This window comes from Chlamydotis macqueenii, chromosome 5 (genome assembly GCF_036417535.1).
Source record: "Chlamydotis macqueenii isolate bChlMac1 chromosome 5, bChlMac1.mat, whole genome shotgun sequence".
Taxonomy (NCBI): Eukaryota; Metazoa; Chordata; class Aves; order Otidiformes; family Otididae; genus Chlamydotis; species Chlamydotis macqueenii.
The window spans coordinates 51,370,984-51,390,298 of NC_141560.1; positions in this window are offsets into that span (position 1 = coordinate 51,370,984).

Here is a 19,315-nt window from a genome sequence, read left to right on the forward strand (position 1 = left end):
TGTGAGACCTTGATTGGAAACAGGCTGCTCTTCACATTTCAGCTCTGCTTCTGGCGATGTGTGAGAACTTCCTCATTCCTAGATGGTCTCCTCATCCCAGATGAGGAAGCTGGTGCCTGGGGAAGACCTTTAGTATTCATTACAAAAGTGTTTCCTCCCCTTCATTCGTCTCTCCTCACTTCAGTCTTATTTTTCAGAAGCACCCACCAGCTCTCCTTTGACTGGCTCTGGCACTGCTACTCAAACGCCTGACTCAGCTTCTATCGCTGTCAATGAAAAAGGCTTCCATTGATGGAAAGCACTCCACTGGTTTCAGTGGGACCTGAACAGAACCCTAAAGTAACAATAACAAAATGTGAGGAACCCATGGCTTCCACAACTGACTTATTGGATTTTAGAGTAGGGGGGAAATCCAGAAATACAAGTCGAAGAGTGTTACACTGGACTGGAATCATGCAGAAGGCACAGCAAGACCAAGCTGCATTGCTCTGTGGGTTTGAGAGTGAGTTCCCCTCCCCAGATGCACCAAAATGCAGAGGCAATATGGCTGCTCTCCTGGGGAAAGGATGAAATCCTGGTCCCCGGCAGAGTTGTGGATTCCTGTCCCTAGTCACAGCAGATGGAGCATGCCATGCTCCCAGCTGGAGGGAGAGCAGTGTCTCCAAATATAGAGGGAGGGCTGTCTCCGGTGCTTACAAAGCCTAGAGGAAGGTCCAGACGAGGAGAACGACAAACAGCAACCTAAACCCCATGGACTATGAAAGGGAGAAATAAGTAAAAGCAGATGGAGTTGTGCCACAGAGGGCTCTTCCCTCGCATTCTCGGCATACCAAGAACAGTCACCTCCCCTGCCCAAACCGTCTCTGTCCTCACTGAACTGGGCAACCCTGCTCTCAGCTCTGTCTGGCAGCCCTCATCCATGGGGAACACTAAACCTCACAGCCCCAACACACACATTGCACACAAACTTTTAACCGCCTCCCTTGCTCCAAAGCAAAGCCAGCTGCACTGGTGTCCCAGCAGAATGGAAGCACACACAGATACAAAACTGAATGGGTCAACAACCTTCAAAATTTCATCTAGTGCTTTGTTATCTCCATTGTTTTTCCAGGCAGGTTCACACCTGGTCACACATATTCAGGTCTAGCCATCAATTTAAATATTACTTCATGCAGAATTGTACATTGATTCAGTTACCGCAGGGCAAAGCCCTATGTGAACAGGGTCAGTCTGGCCTGAGCCACTTCCTGATTCACCCGCAGAGTATGTATTACACAGGGATTTAACTGAGTCCTTTAACAATAACTTCCATTTAACACATGCAAGTTTGTGTATGGGTCAATCCTAACCAATGCTTGGTCTGGACTCGAAAGATCTCTCTGTGTCGCATACCCTGACGTAGATGTGTTTCTAGGATAAAGACAGGATCCCAAGCACACACAGACCACGTCCATACTCTCAGTGAGGTACTGCTGTTACTTCATCATGATGAAAAGTTATATTGCTTTAAAAGCAGCAGCCCAAATAGAGTGGTATACCTTCTTTTGCACAAACTCTCAGACCTTTCCCTGAAAGCAGGGGCCAGTGGTTACTTCTGAACCAAGGTAACCATGCAACAGTGGCACTCGATGATTTAATTTGTTTTCTGGAAAATGCTGTACTCAAGCTAGACTGATAAAAGCGATCCAGTACCCAAGGCATTTTTGCCATTTGTTAAAAAAGCCAAATTGTCTTTCCAGTAAATTTACTAGCATAAAATCCAGTACATTTTAACTGCTGACTAATTAGCAGACATCTTACTGGGCCTGTGCCTTAGGCCCGCTCTGAGGCAGGAAACTAACATAAGTATCTGGGAAAGAGCAACGAGGCCTTTGCAGCTTCAGAGCTGCAGCCATCAAGGAAAGACCTCACCAACACAAGAAGCTTGCCTGTATCTCACTGGCAGTCTATGCGAGTCCACGAAGAAGCAAGTGCACTCATAATCGTAACTCCACGTAACTCCTTGGCTAGCTGATGGTGAGAAAGCTCTTCAAAGAAATCATTCCCCAGGCGAGCATTTTTATATCCACATGTAGCGTTTGCAAAGTGCCACTGTTACAATTTGGCATCCGTAAAAAGAATGGGTTCTGAGGGATAAAGATGCAGGCTCAACACAAAACACTAAATGCTCCTGCTTGACTAGTAATCATCTTGCATGGATATCATGGAAACAGAGGCAAATTAATTTTCAGGAGATTTTAGGTGACAGTAGCTATGCTTATTCTGATCACAACTTAGAACATGCATTTTACCAAATGTCTGGCTAGGACCAATTGGTGGTGTTCCACCATCTTTGGGGCTGATCTTCACTAACCATCAGTACAAGCCAATGTTTTTGTGTAGCTGTCTGTATCCTATGCAAGTAGCTGCCCTAGATTTGACCCAAGCTTTCAAGGTAGGCAAACAGAGAAAGTTTGGGTGTAATTTTTCGTTATTATTTTTGGTTATTATGAGGGTAAAGAGAATTGACGCTCCCTTCCGATCTTGCTCTCTCCTATGCAGACACAGCGAAGATGAGCCCAGGTGCATCAAGTCTAGCACATACGTGTGTCTGGAAGACTAAGCCGAGAAACGGACAGCCCAGGAGAATCACCTACCACTTTCTGGCCTCCAGGGATTCACATGCTCAACTCACAGGAGCACCAATTCCCCACAGAGCTGACTCCAAACAAGCTGGGACATCTAGTCAGTGTGATGGAGGCCCATATGGAGAGACTAGATTATTCCAAAGAGTAGGAGAGCCACATCAGCATGGCCCACGGCCAAGCCCAGCCAGCCTCCTCAGCTGCTTGGCCCGGCTGCGGTATCACACTGACACAACAACATCCGTCCAAGTGCTGGAGCTACCTTGGCCATCTCCACAGGGCACTGCATCACACAGGGCAGAGACGCTCAGGGGGATCACAGTCTAAATAGACAGATGACAGGAAAGAGAAGAGAGATAAAAACTCGGGAGTCACTTGCCTGAGCTTACAGAGCCAGGTACTGCACCCAGCTCAAGCCTGCTGTCCACTTGACCACATTGTCAGGCTGCCAGTGGAGAGTTCAATATACAGTTTAAGTGGCTCACACATATGGTTGCTGGCACATTGCTCAGGAGGTGGAAGACAATAACAGACCATCTAAGGATAACATAATGTTGTATGTCAGATAATGCTGAAAGGAGCCCAAGCCAAGAATGCTTTTTTTCCCCCTCCAATGGAATTTTCTTGTGTATGCATGTTTTATTCTGAAGAAGACATTTGTTTACCTAGGAGAGGAGATTATTCTGCAGACTATTTTCTTTAAAGAAAAAAAAAAAATTGTCCCAATCACTAAAAAAATTTACAAGTTTTTTTTTTTAAAAGGAGATACCAAATGCAAGTAAGGCATACAATGAGAATAAAGTGAAATAACATAAATAATGGGAAGAAATTAATCCTTAAGGTTTGCAGATTAACCCTGCATTTTCTCAGTCATGCTCAATTCACGTGGATTTTAATAACCTAATTCTCTTGAGCATCCAGGTCCATCTGGCCTTGCAAGGAAGTTCCTTTCATGTTTCCCCTCTGATAAGGTAAAACCTGAACAGAAACATGGATGAGTCTCACCAGTAAGATAAATAACAAGAAACATGGAAGAGCCTCACCTATAAGAGAAACAGCCCTTAGCAGTTTTCATGGGTTTGATGTTTCCAGCCAAGATCATACCTTCTACTCTTTCATCTCCACTGCCTGTTCCCATAGTCAAATCACAGACCAGAGTCTCACCAGGGAGGGACAGGTTCATGGAAAAAAAAAAGACCTTCTCTCTTCTGTATATAAGAACAGCCACCTCCACATCACTTTACCAGGGTCACTTGGGTCACCATGCTCACTGTTTCCCAGCCTGAAGAGTCCTACTATATGTTTCAGCCCTTTTTGACTGCTAAAGGTTCTTTCAAAAGGACACACCTTCTGCACAGTAAATGGAAACCTGCAGGAAATATTTTTACTTTTCTTACCAGTCTTTCACCCTTAGACTGTAGGTTTTTCAAACACAAGCCAAAAACTGCTTATCGAGTTCCTCTCCCTCACATTCTTCTAGCACTCAAGCAATTTTAATCCTATTTATCATGCTTGTCAACTATCTCTGAACCTGATATAACTTTGCAATTAACTGTGATTTTCAGTCTGATCACATTCTCCCTCTCCACCTCAAAAATTTGTACACCTTAGTATCACAGACTACTTCAAGTTGCAAAGGATCTCTGGAAGCCATCTAGTTCCACCTCCTGCTCAAAGCAGGGCCAACTCAGAGCAGGTTGCTCTGGACCTTGTCCATTCAAGCTCCGAAAATCCGCAAGGATATCAATTCCACAACACCTGTGGGCCCCTATTCTTGTGCTTCACAATCCTCAAAGTGATGGGTTGCTTTGTTCCTAATATCTAATAGGAATTGCCCTTTTTGAAACACGTGCCCATCGCCAGCCCTATCACCGTCCTTCTCTGAATCAAACAGCCTGGTTCTCCAGCCTCCCACTGCGTACTTCTAATGAGTAGAACTGCTCCCACAGCAATTTCAACCTAAACTGAAGACAAAAGTTGAACTTTGTCTAGGAAATAAGATCAGTTCCTTCCACATCAATATTTTTCATTATTTTCAGCAAAGGAAAGCTGAATGCTAGAAGAACAATGCAAAGAATTCCTAACCAAAAGTCAGTGAAGTAATTGGGAGTCTTCCAATCAGAGTCAATGAGCTTTGAATTAAATCCAGGAAGCGGACAGATACCACAGTGAGAGGAGGTTTAGAGATGCATTTTCTTAGTGGCTTATGGCAAACTGTTTTCAAAATCTGTTGCTGCATGCATGGATTGCATAGCACATACCTTTTTAATTCCTACTTTCAGAAGCAACAACAAAAACTATCTCACAGAAATATCATTTGGTACTCAAAGAATGCTTGGCATAAGTTGGGGAGGATAGAGTATAATTTTTCACGACTAATAAATGTTTAAGTCATGGTTGAAGTGCAAAATTCAATTCAACTTTAATTAGAGAGGCGTCACTAAAGCTTTTATTATGATTTTATAGGCCACAGAGGACATCAGATCAAATTCTCAAGTTACGCTGAATGGGGCAGAAAAGGCGAAGAACAGATCACACGCAGTACAATTCAGTTGAGCAACGCTCTGCTAATTTGTGTGCTACCATCCTAATTTACATGATCTGGAGTGGACTTCTCTTTAAGGATCCCTGGTACAGGCTGCAATGCTACTGCACAGGCGGGCTTCAAAAGCACTGTTGCTTAGCCTACACTATTCCATGGAGTAAATCTTTGGGTGGAGTTGGGGCATGTTGAACACTCTGCCAGGCTATTAGACCAAGTATTATCAGATACCTTTCCAGCTGCAGCAGCATCAGCTTTGCTGTAGTCTGAGGCTGTTGTTACATACACCTTTTTTCCCTCTCCCCAAAATAAAAAAGACACACTTGCATTGACGTAAGTACACAGATATGCGTACATCATCCTCTATAGGTGTCACAACAAGCCAGTTATCTGTGATAATGCAGCAGATCAACCAGCAGAGCATAACCCAGCGAGTGCAAAACAATGGAGGTGGTCCTCCAATGTGCAGAGCCAGAAGTCCAGCAACTGCAGCCAAAGGAAAGATGCAGTAATTATAGCACAATGCTATAGTCTAGATTTTTTTACTGAGATTAGGAAATAATACTTCTGCTTAAAAATAAAGGGCTGGGACCACAGGGACACAGCCGCAGGTATGACATCACTGGTGACCCCCAGAACACGTGCATTAGTGGGAGACAAGGTTCCATCATTGTTCATTTCTTCTGCCACTTAAGGCAGTAATTCACCTCCTAACTACGGCTGAAGACATGTGATTTTATAGGAACCACAAATCAAGGCACTGCATGATTTAAAGGCTGATAGGATTACTTTTTAAATAAGATTTCTTCTTTCATTAGATAGTTTTATTTTGCAAAGGCAAGCAAGGAGAACTATCGTGTTTGCAGCAAAATGGATAGGTAGTCACAGCAAGTCCTACAATAATATGTGACAGTTGTGCACTTTTTTTACATGTGTTGCAAAAATAGCTGGAGAATAGGAAAAAAAAGAAAAAGAAAGCAGAGAAACGTACAGTAAGCCATAGAAAACAGGAGGAAAATTATGTTACAGAAAATACAAGTCAGAGGAAATATTTAGACAGCCAGAGAAATGTCATCACACAGTAATGGCATCAGTCTACAAGTGTTTGCAGCACTGTTATACCAGGAGGTGTAACAGTGACCCAGTTAAGCCAGATGACGATAGGAAACCAACCCTTGGACAGGCCCCATGAAAAACAGAGAGGTTCATGTTGCACAGGTCTATTCTGGAGTTCCTGAGAAGTCAAGCAACGAAGTAGCCTCTCCCTGGCTCCTGGGGTCCAAGCAACATCAAACAACATGCGATAGAAGGGCTGTAACAAAACTAAGATATACGGAAGGGAAGACTGGAGCAAATAAAAAAGTCTTCTGGAAAAACAGAGGTTTAGACAAGGCTTTCCTGATGATCTGCCCATTCGTGCCAACCAAGAGGAAGTCAGGGCCTTAAACCACTCAGCTTGCAATACTGAGGTTTAAGCTTCTAAGAAGGGTCTGGACTATGACTGGCACTTGGACAAAAAGCACGCTGGTAAAGTGATTAGCAGTCAGCCAGCACAGCACAAACTTGGTGGCAGATGGGCAATGCTCAAACACTGCTGACGTGGCAAAATATGCCATACAGAAAGGCACGGAGTCAGAAAGTCACAGGGAACACTAAGCCAGAGGCCACTGACACAACACCTGGAGTGGGGAGAAGGTGGGGAAGATCAGACATCTGCAGAACAGCATGTGGTTTTAGAAAGTCCCTGCAAATGTAGAGTTTGGACAAGCAGGACAAGAGGTCCACCAAAAGCTGAGCTGCAGCAGGAGCCGAACACCTGCCAGCCTGAAACATAAGCCAGGTTATGAGCCCCTGCTCTCTATGCAAAGATACCAAAGCCAAGGAGGTGCCAAGAACCACGGGGATATTCAGATACAGCAGCCAACAGGCAAAAGAAAGATTAAAAGCTCTGATGATGCTCACCAAAGACAGACATGAACTATACTTGGGAAAGGACAAGCTTGAGTGGGTTGGAAAGAAGCTCTTTGCTATTAATTCCTCACAAGATACTGCATTAAGAGTTGGAATTATCCACAGGCGAAATCAGAGAATGACAGATTAAAACCCTTCCCTTCATGGTAGGGGCAGACTCCTGGCAGCAGTAGTAGTACTAGCCTATGGTTATCTGTAACATACAGAATCTAGACAGAAGGTGTGGGAGGGGATGCAAGTAATTTATTTTGCATATAGGTCCAACCTGCAGAATTATATCCACTATCTTTACTTTGAAGAAGCCATATACAAGGATAAGACGCTGCAGAGCGTTACCATAGCAGGAACAACAAAAGCCGTTGGATGTTTTCCTTCTGTTACTTCTCCTTTCTCATCACGTGCCTTCGCAGTTACTGTTTGCACAATGGCAGAATTCCTAGCAAGTGCTGGAAGTGATGTAGACTGTGAGGGCTATTCCCACATAGATTTACTATGAAAGAAGCTAGTCCCCATGCTGGAGTTGCCTTGTCCCATTCCACACACAGCATATTTCCTTGGAAAACTAAAGTCTGCAAATTTTGCCACCAAAGCAGGTACTAAGGCACCAGACACTATCACACAGCAGCGTCGGGAGGAGAACTCACTGCTTGGATCCATCTCGCCTACCTAGATCCCACTGCAACATACCAGGCTTCATGATGCCTTCCTCCTCCCATCACACATCCTGTTTTCCACTTGGTTACATGCTGTGCTCCTACATCCCATCTCTGCTTGCTTAGAGAAGGAACCAATTAGTTAAAGCAATGCACTAAAACAATTAGGCAACATGTTCACCTAACCCAAGAGACTTGACTAGTAAAAGAGAACTAACTGAAAACTTTGAAGATAGACAGGCATGTAAGAAAGATCACAGCACTTCTTGCCCAACCTTTCTCCTGGGATCAGAGAGTATGGTTGTGAAACATATCAGAATTCTGTTTTCTTCTTTCCTTTCCTAAGTTTGTGTCTGAGGGCTTAATTTTTATTGGGATGGTGTTGCAAACAAGCCAGCCAGGGGCTTCAGGAAATGTCTCTATCCCTGATCCTTCACAAGCGAGTCCAAACATTCTCCAGTTGGTCTTTGGAAATTATCTGAAGCAAAGGGGCTTTAACTCTGATGTGGACGTGGTTAAAAGCTGTAAGAAGCTCCCTAGGCTGGAATGGCACCTACAGGCTTAATGTATTTACATTAATCAAGATTCAATCAAAGGCTTATTGGCACTCTTAGACTCTGTGCCTGCATTACAAATGGCAATAGAGATTTCTGGGAAGGTTTAGTCAAGGCCTTAGCATAACTTGCAGCTACAGTACAAAAATACATAAACCATATAAGGTTACATACTTCATTAAATGTTAGCAATATGCTTAAAACTAAAACTATGGCATGCACTTTATATACAATTTTGATTGTCTATAATCCGTGTCAACACAGCTGTGCTACAGACCTCCTAAGTCACTGTTAGCAAGTCCATCTGCTTCACTGAACTGCATCTAGTTTTCAAATAATGGCAATTTCTTTAACATTTTATGATTCCTGACTGTGAAAACTGCCTCTTGCGTGAGCCAGTGTCAAAATCTGACTAATGTTGCAAACTGTGTGGTGCAATGTGATTTTTTTGGCAGTTGGAGAAACATAAAAACGTTAAGACACTTCGCAAAAGTTTCAAAAAGGAGTCACTGAATAAATCTTTTAATCTCAAGTAGCACGTACTTCATTACATCAGCATTTTTCAAGGAATGTTCCTATTGTCAATGAAAATTAGCTCCAAGAATTTGAAAGCATGAGGACTTAACAAGGGAACCAAAATCCCAGAATGATGGCTTTTGTATTAAGCATTCTGTAAAAAAAACAGACTTCTGAAAACCTGGCTCTTCCACTTTACAAACACAAGCCTTTACTACCCCAAAGCAGGGGTACAGGAAGATTTGTGATAGTTCTCAGTTAGCGAAATGTCACCACGCCCATTTGTTTTGCTCTGTCCTATACCCCCAGAAACTTCAACGGAAAAGAGAGGACAAAACTACTTCCCATCATTGGTGACAGGACTGGGTTTGGGACCTTAACTTTCAAGCTAGTCTCCCTACACACTCTGCCACAGTAAGTGTTCATAATGGTGCTCAGGTTTTTTGTATTTTCCTCAACAATAGGCACTATCCCAATTATTAAGGAGATATAACTATGCAAAAACTTGGAAGAGCTGGTGACAAGTTGTTTCCAAGTAGAAGAAACACAAAAATCAAATTCTAAAATGGAACTATTTTTTCATAACTTAATTACTGGCAAGCACACTAGCCAATTTTTTTCCTCCTTTGATTTTATTAAAATGTTATCATTTGCTTTCAGAATGGTCTAGCAAGTCTCACGTCAAATCTGGTTTGCGCCAGGATAGAGAAAAGCTGTAACAGAACATTGCACAGAAGCAGGTTGCAACTTACCTTACCGAAAAGTCAGCATTTCTCCGTAACAAGAACTTTAAATAACTTGGTCACATAAGACAAAAGGCCATGTAGCTGCCACCTCTTAAAACTACCCTTTATATTACAAACTAAACAACAATTCCAACCTATTTGCAGACTCAGCAATGGCTGTGGACATTCATCCTGCCTGATACACGAGCACCAGCCAGTGCTGTAAGTGTGGTCTCGGAGACAGGCTGTTGCACAAGTTACTGTACGCTTTTTGGATTTCACTCTGCTCCTTACAGGAAGCCTAGACATTTATACCTTCAGCAGACATCTCCGTTATTATTTCAAGTAAAATGAATAATATCTGGCCAGCTCAGTGCTCAACTGAAAGAATCAAGAAGAGCGATGCGAATGAGTCAGCAGCTAGAGCTATTGCTCATAAGTGGATATTAAGTTTACGCCTGAGACCAGTGTAACACATGCCTGGACGTCTGTCCTCCCGTGCCATGTGCATAGTGGGCTGATCATTACTAAAAAGGCCTTTCTCCTTGCCAAGGACTAACCTTCAGGGTGACAGAAGTTCTCCTCTTGGTTTGAAGGCCAAGACAATGATACAAGAGCTTCACAGCTTGGGAGGAGGTACCATCACCCACAGAGCACTTCTGGGGAGAGGGTGTTTCAGTCACCTCTCTACTCTCCCTATTTCCTTGCCCTGTGGAGAAAGACCCTATTGCTTCATCCTTTCATGCAAAACAACTCCCCACACCACGGCACTCCACTTTTCTCCTTGGAAGAAGAGAGGGCAGTGCAGCCAGAGCAGCAGCCCTCTTCTCTCCTCCACCCACCTAGCTCACTGCAGGGAGACATCCCAGCTTTCAAGCTTCTCTGTGATCAATGTGCTCAGAGCAGAGGTAGGTACTCATGCTTGCTTCCTGGCACAGCTATCAGGTATGCCGATACAGCGAAGGTCATCTTCATCACACCCTAATTGCTTCACTGAATGCACGCAGAGCCAAGCTAGACCATTAAAAAAGGGATAATTTGGGGAAGAAATACTTTAAGTGTCTACTTCTCTTCTGCTCTTCCTTCTCCACCCTCCTTCCATGGGAATAAAGCTATCTGTAATTTCCCCCACACTGACACTTTGGATACCCAAGGCAAACATCTCCTAGGCAGCTGGGGAGATCCCTGCACGACTGCTGCTAGCGCAGGGAAAACATCAAGCACCCAAATCCATCACAAGCCATCAAGCCACCTCACCAAAAGGCTTTTGCAGTTCTCAGAAAGATGAGGTACTTGGAGTAACTGGAAAGACCTTGACCCAGATGCAACGGCCCAGTGGTACTGCTCAGGCTGGGACCAGAGAGAAGCAGAGGCAGCACTCCAAGAGGGCTGCGCTGTGAGCCAAGATACACACTGAGACTTGGGACCTGTTTTAATTATTGTTTCATTTCTTTCACTGCTCAGGAACATGTAACAAGCTGAAATGTGCATTGTGCCTGTAAACATTTACTTTCTTTTGGTCTTGTGCAATGCTATGTCTCATTCTCTTGGATGGTGCCTGGAATGCAGGAATAGCCATAACACATCATCTGAGCGACGGTCGACTCAACCATCCACCTCCGACAGTGACCAGCGCAAGCTGCTTCAAAGGAAGTTGCCAGAAACCCTACACGGGGCAATTGTGGATTAAGTTGCCTCTGAGCGAAGTTTCTTCTTTCTGCAATACAATTCGTGCTTGACTCATGCCCTAAAAATCTCATGCCTGTCCATCTGATAATTATTTTTTTCCCATGCCAATTCAGGCACTCAGGGTGCTTTTCACTTTCCCATTTGCCAGTTCCTTTTGGTGGTGCGCTACGCAGGGTTGCAGAGGTTAATCGTGCCCTGTACAGAGGGCCGCGTACCTCGCGCCGTCAGACACGTGGGGCTGCGGTTGCCGTAAGCCTGATGGCACACAGACACAGAAATCTGAGTCACCCTCGGCACACTCTGCAGATCATAGATGCACTCTGGCCCTTTGTACCCACAGCTTGCGAGCACAAGGCGTTTGAGGATCCTGCCCCTCTCGCTCGCAAGAACGGTTGTTTTCAAACGATGCAAGAGAAGGGGCATGCCCGCCATCAACAACTTGTGATCTTCTCCAGGCCTTCGGCAGAGAAATTATCTTGCAGTTTGGCAAACCTCACCAGATGCACAAGAGGCCGGCTGGGGCCGCAGCAAAGAGTCAGCGCGTCCGGGAGCACGCCGGCCTCCCCCACCCCTCCGGCAAGGCTGTCTGCCTCGCGCTGAAAAGGAAGGGAACCTTTGCCCCTTCTTCTCAGTCCGAAGGAGCATCTGCAGGACTGAAACCAATCAAAGCCAGCTGTGAAAAATGAAGTGGGGGAGGCAGGGAAATGCTGATTATTATGACTAGGAAAAACGCTATTAAAAAAAAATAAAGAAAAGGGAAAAAACTGATCCCATATGGGAGGCAAATGAAATACAAATTCAAAACAGGCCATTACGCAGTGTCTGTTGTAAGGCTGCCGTGCTGCAGGCTGCATTCACGTGTCAAGATGCAGTGCCCCTGAGACATCTGGCGACGCCCCTCCGCTCTGCGGCAGGGTTAGTGTTACCTTGGAGCATCGCGGGCTGCGACCAACACTGGGGCTGTTGATTAGACAGCCTCTGCAGACTGACCAAGAAGTTATTTGACTCCCCCACAAACGCACACAGAAAATAACCTCAGGTCTGTCAGACTTAATCATTCCACCAGCTCTTATTCAGCTGCTTATTCCAGGCAATTTTGCTGCTGGCCCCTCGCTCCTTTTGAGATGAGTTATTGCCCTCCTCCACTTCCACAGGGTCACCCACACAGCTGCCCTTTTATAGTTCCCCTTCTCACTCCACACTTCCCCTTCTTCAGCAGATCATCTCCCATCACCTGCTCCATCTGCCTACCCAACATGTGCCCTTCAAGCTGTTCCTGAGCTACAGCCAAGCCCCTGCAGCCAGGCTCTCCAGGGCAAAACGTCTTCAGCAACAAGGAGGCTTTTGGGGTGCAGGCAGCAAACACAATCCAAGCTCAGTCCTCTTTTACACTCCCAGGGAGGGAGGAAAATGCCCACCTTCTACCAGCCATACTGCAAGGCTCATTCATGATGCTCCTGAACCAACGGGACTGAAATCCAGCGCTCTCTTCGTTCTCAGTTGCTTCTTCCACTGCTCTCAAAGTACAAAGAGAGGCAGCACAACAGGAGCTCATTTCTTTGGTGGTGCTGGTGATGATCATTCATCCACAGAAGGAAAAACTGGAGGACAGCAACATAACTTCCCATGTCTGTGGGCTGTGCTCCCCAAAGATAAAAGACTCTCCAGATATCATGAGGCAGATGGTTAAAGGGTGGGAGGCTCAGTCTGCCCTGCTTTTGTGATTCTGTCAAAGATCCACAATATTTGTTACTTTTAAAAATTTTCTTTTGTTTTTTTTTTAAGAGGTACCTGCCCATATGAGAGTCTCAGTGTCTAATTAAAAGAAAAGAAAGTATTTTTTTTTGCATATTATAATGGAGAGAATATACAAAAAACTGAACTTCAGAGTTCAAACCAGAGAAAGAGAAAAGAATCTCTTTAAGAAAATCCATAGGAAACTCTCCCATTATAAGCCAGTCTCACATTTTTGGAGTCCAGCTCAGCTCTAGTAAAATCCCTGTATCTGCTAATGTGAGGGCAGCAGGCACTTCAGCCATTCAGAGGCACAGCTCTGCAGATATCCTCAAGCCTGTGCCAGGGCCTGGGCAACTTGCACCTGTTTTTTGAGGACCCCCTCTCTGGTGTCTGGATTTGGGGGAGAAGCAGGAAGAGAGGGGGCCCTGAAGACACTCAACTTCTCTGTACTAGTGTTCCACAACATATCCAGAGCCACAGCCAAATGCATTAGACCACAGCACTCCCAGATCCTACTCAAGAGTCTTCATAATTCCTCTCCTCAAGCCAAGAAAAACAGAGCAAGCAGAAAACAAGTAACAGTGGGCAAGCAGGAGTATTTGTTCCTTACTACAATGGCCTTAAGCAATCAGAGAGGTAGGGCTGATGAACCTTTAATTACTTGTGCAATAATGACCTCCGTTTCCATCATTCCTTGGCAGGCAGGAAGTGGCTGGAGCAGTCAGGGACCTGTTATGCTCTGCTCTCCACAGGCTTGAAATTGATAGACAGGCCCCTCACCCAGCTGGTCACAAGTTTCAAGACAAGCTCCACACAGAGGTTGTTTACAGCTTTTAAAAGCAGTGAAAAGAAAATACAATAAAAGTAAACAGCTGTTTTATGGAGGAGTTGTTACTGAGCAGCATGGCTATACAGCTAAGGTGTTCAAAGCTCCCATACTACTTTTTCCAGATAGTTAAAAGAGTGATTAAAAAACCACAAATTATGAAACCAGTCTTCAACCTCAGTATAGCAGCATTTTGTGTAGGGTGTCATACTCAACCATAGAAAGGACGGAGGGGGCACTTTTCATTAAGGACCCCTAGCTGTTAGCCAGAAGGACAAGTAGGGGCACTCGAGAGTGATCATCCCTAGGTAATTTCTACAACACAAAATGAAGTCAGAAATAGAGGTTAAGGAATTGACCCAAGCTCAGCTGAATACAGTGTGGAAGTTAAATTCATTCTCCCGATCCCCAAGCCACAGAAAGGACCTTTCTTTTGGAGGGTGGAAATAAAGATGTTCACAACTGACAGCTGAAGAATATAGAAGGTGCTCTACCTTCCCCATAGGGTCTAACACACATCTAGACATACTGTAGCTGAGACAGCTGCCCAACTTGCAATCTTGCCCAATCTCCATCTCGGCTGGGATTCTGCAACACGACAGAGGCTGATCCAGAGGTCAGAAAAAGAAATAGCCTGCAAGAGACAGCTTGCAGGCTATTTTGCTTCCCAAGGAAATAAGTCTCTTCCTATCCCCACCTCCATCTGCTGGAGTCAGCTTGTGCCTTGACGCATGTGGCACTGATGACTTCCCAAAACTCTTGTTCTTTTAATATTACCATTAGCTCTTTGATATCTTGGTTATCCACAGAAACAGCCAGAGTGTGTCTGCATCCAGCAAAGTTCTTGGCCCTGATATTTTGTGGCAAAGAATTGCACAACAGTAATCTAACCCAATGTTGAGTGAAAATATTTCTGTGTCAGTTTCTGTCTTGCCTGCTTTTTTGTTTCACTGACAGTCTCCACTGACATATATCATAAAGGGAGGTACTTCTGGATAGCGCATCTCTAATCATGTTGCCTCTCACTCCTCCCTCCTCTAGAATGAATATTTACAGGCTTTTCAATCTCTTTTCACAAAAGGTCTTTTTTGTTTCCTTAACTACAATCACAGCTGGCTCCTGAACTCCCCCGCCTCTTGGAGACAAAGTGGCAAAAACAACATGGTGTGTCCCAGTATTTAAGGGATCCTTTACAAGACAGAAGGACATTTTGGGATTGCTGAGCAGCATTCCTGTTGGTTGAAACAGGAGATAAAAGGAGTCAACTCCCTGTGTCAACTGAAATGTCTCTGTTCTGCTATGCATTAGGGCAGTACAGAAGAACTGACTTGGGTTAGAAAATAGCTGCTTCGAATACAACACTGAGGCTATAGGCAGACCCATCAGTTCCTGTCCTCCATCACAAGTCAAAAAGGATAAGAAAACTCCAAATGGCAGTTTTGGAACACCATATAGCTCCAAAGTCTGCGCCAGGTGAATTAACCATTGCTTTCATCAGTCATTCCCTTGACCTCCCTCACGCTGCAGTAAGCTGCCTGCTCTCACCGCCCTCACTGCCCAGAACTTTGAAGAATGCACATGAAAGAAGTATCCCCAGGGATGTGCCCATCTGTTAATCTAAAGACATTCACCCTCCCTTGCGCAGCAACCTTAGTTTTCTCCCCACTGTTTTTTTCTAGTTGTTTCAGCATCGTAAGACCTGAGGAAGATCCAGATGGACAAAGTTGCCTCATCCACTGAGATGCAAGCAAGTAAAAGTAACACAGATCTCCACTTCCCCTCCTTCTGCTGGATCTCCAGTTGGGTCACAACCACTATTAAGCCCAGCTGGGGAAACTGAAGCATTCAGAACATGACTGAGTCATCTAAAGCAACAAAGAGCAGCAGCAGCAGGCTGACACACAGCTCTGGAAAAGTCCCCTTTGAACCACTAAATCTCTGGAATGAAGGGCTGCATTGGATCATCCATGAGAGTACCTTAACGGTACAGATTAATTCATCGCTAACTTCAAGGGTAGTTCATTCAGAAGGGTTAACAGTGAGGTGATGGGACAGAGCAGCAACACATCCGCTTTGAAAGCAACCTACCAGGAGAGATCCCATGAGCAGAGTGGAGACCGCTTCCATGTTAGACAGCTACTCAGAGCTTCAACTTCAAGTCATAGGGCTTCTCAGGCCTCCTCATGCTTACTCTGTAGACACTTGCCTGATCTGCCCTTAACAGCAGGATCCATGTTTGAAGTCCATAGCACAGCTATGTCTGCATAAGCAGTAGCAACATCAGGCCCAACATGCATTGAGCAAAGAAGCAAAAGAAACAGCCCACAAACTCTTTCAGCTTGGTTTCAAAAGGCTTGGAAGTTCCTCTCCTCTTCCCCTAGCCCCTTCCATAAAAGCTTTGCATGCAGAGCAGCGTCTCTTGGGTCTCTCATTCTCTTGAGCAAAGTAAACAGACCTCCCGTGCAGCGACAAATGAACAACAAACAGAGGGGGAAGGGAAAAAAAAAAAACCTCGCTGCCAACTTGGAGACTTTTTTTCGGCATGTTTAATTTTTCAAAGAAATTAAAATGTGCAAGCTATGCCCCAAGGGTGACCCTGCACAAAGCTTTCTGGCAGCTCCAATGTCCTCCATTACCTCCTCACACTACCACAGACACCCCATCTTTCCCCATGCTCTTCCCCTGACGCACACGCGCACATATGGAGCCCTAAGAATCCTGGCACCCAGATGGCTTTTTCTTTTTCAAGCATGCCAAAACAAGCTAAGCTCCTAAATCCCTTTTAGAATCTAGCCTTGTGTGGAAATCTGTTTGCCTCCATCCTATGTTTATTTTCTTTTGTTTTCAGGTTTGTTAGCCCAAGGGCAAATGTTGTTCCTAGCAGCAGTTTTGGGGTTGGGTTTTTTTTTTTTGGTTTTTTTTTTTTTTTTTTTTTGGTATTTATCTTTCAATCAAGTGTTCCTCCTTGCAAGGATAAACAGGATGTTTAGAGACTCTGGGTATGACGACTAGTCTTTGACAGCTGTTGTGACACACCACACACTGGGCTTGCCATGTGTGCAAGCACTGGCACAGCTTGATCTGCAGCAGGCTCTCTTCATTTGAGGAGATGGGACTATATGACCCAAGAGGCCTTCACCAGCTCTATGTTTTCAGCATAGGCTCACAGGAGATGTGCCACATGATCCAGAACAACTCCCTGACCTCTCTCTCCACTTAGAAGGATATCACCTGCCCACCTCACAGCCATTCCCTTTCTAGTTGGCTCAATTCATTTGCTTAGCCACATTAAATTATGCTCTGCCTCTGAGAAATTTTTCTTTTCCAGGTACATACAGACAGACAACACTCAAAATACTTCTAAACCACGCTTATTCAACAGAGGGAGCTTCCCAAGCCTTGTTTTAGGAAAGGAAGTTTTCCAAGCCTTGAATTACTGACACTGGTCTGACTCCTAAAGTAGGAAATTTGGAAAATGAAATGTAGATGGTACTAAGGGCCAGATCCAAAGCAAGACCTACCTATCTAGAATACCATGTGTGGCCTCAAGATGCTCTCTAAACTCCCAGTTGCCAGAGAAGAAAATGCAGTGCCTAATTCTGCACTGCACAAATTCTCCAAAATTTCAGTTACTTTTCATTTGCAGCATTTACTAACAGCTGAAGGCAAGAAAGGTTAAGAGACTGACAGTTAGTCCTGGTTTGTAATTAAAAACAACTAGTTTTTCACCAGGCCCTAGTTCCTGTGTTCTCAGGCCACAAAATAAGTAACTGTGGGATATCTCCTGAATTCTGCAGGCTGGGTGTGTCCACAATAGCAGTGCACACTTTGATAAGCCATACTATATACAAAAAGCTAAATTCTGTCTAAACAGCCATAAATCACTCTAAAAGAAATAGCTCAGCCAGGATGTTATCTTAGCTAGTCTAAAACCTTTTGCATTTTAAGAAAATAATATTTATAAAAATTACCTCTCTTCTCTACAAACACGATTCCTAAACAGCAATGCTCAGTCTTCCCCATTACAACCACTTTAAGAAATTCACAGGACAGATGACAATGTGTTGCTGACTTTCATGCTGTTTGGGCCAGCTTATTCAAGGACACTTACTTCGTCCTGCAATGCTTGTCTAGCTCAAGCCTTGAAATCCATTCCAGGTAACATTCAACCGCAAGCTTCTGGCCTACGCACAGAAACTACGGCATGAAATTTTATGGTCTGTGTTATTCAGAAGGTCAAAAGGGATTATCACAATGTTCCTTTTTAGCTGTGGTACCTATGAGCCTTGGCATATAAGCCACCCTGGAAAGCCATTCTCAGACAACTGTTTTAAATTGGACTCTGAGCAGTCCTTGAACTCTACTTCAGGAGAAAGCAGCATTGTCAAGATAACGGTTTTACAGCTTTCAGTCCTCCTAGCAAAAATAGTGCTTGCTTTGTGTACCTTGCCCTGTTTCACACACTAAGCAGACGTCCTCTATCCAGTCCTTACCGCTCTCTGCAAGCCGTTCCACAAACATGACAGAGCTGAAGAAGCAGTAGTCTGTCCTACAACCTGAAAATGCAAATAAGGAATTTTCCTGAAAAAAAAAAAAAAACACCCAATTTTTATATAATTGGGATAACCTGGATGGAGGGGGAATTCCCCAACCATGAAGATGTTTTCCACAGCAAGATGGCCTTGGATAGAGGAAGCAAAATATTCCTACCGTTTCATTCATTCAAAAGTGCTAATGACAGCGGGTGAACAGTGAATCAGATTGTTGAATACCAGATGCATAATTTGGGGGTCCCACTCTGGGAGGAGGTATTAGAAACACTGAATTGCCCATTCTCAGGCATCTTCAGCCATGAAAGCGAGCCATCTACCCTCCCTGCGACCATCTACGCTCCCTGTGACTTGGCTTTCCTTTGCACAGAGCAGGAATATTCACTAAATGGATGAGAATATATGTTTTCTGGAATCCACAGCAAGGTTGTAGTGTCTTCTTTCCTATAATTTATTTTATCTAGCCAAAACCAGGACAACCACCAGTTGGCCTGAAAAATGGGGAAAGATGCGCAGGACTGTAAAACTGGCCACTGATGCACAGGCCACACTTAATCTTTCACATAGTGTGGCTAACACAGAGAAGATGAAGCTACCACAGCTTTGTGTCTATCCACTTACCAGCTGAGCTGCACTATATGCCTTCCTACTTCAAGGGCACTGTGAAGACAAACATTTGCACCCTCTGAGGTCATATAGCAAGGCTCAGGTGACAAGTGGTTACAAGACACAGTAATTTCGTCACCTGCAGACACCCACACATTCTTATGTGATCTACTTCAACCAACAAGGAACCCGTCCCTAGTACTGAACCGAGCATCATCTACAACGCAAAACTAATTTCAAAGCTGTAATGTTAGGAGAGTCACTTACACAGTCACTTTACTGTCTCTGCAATTCATTCTGGTTTGTTTTAAAAAAATAATAA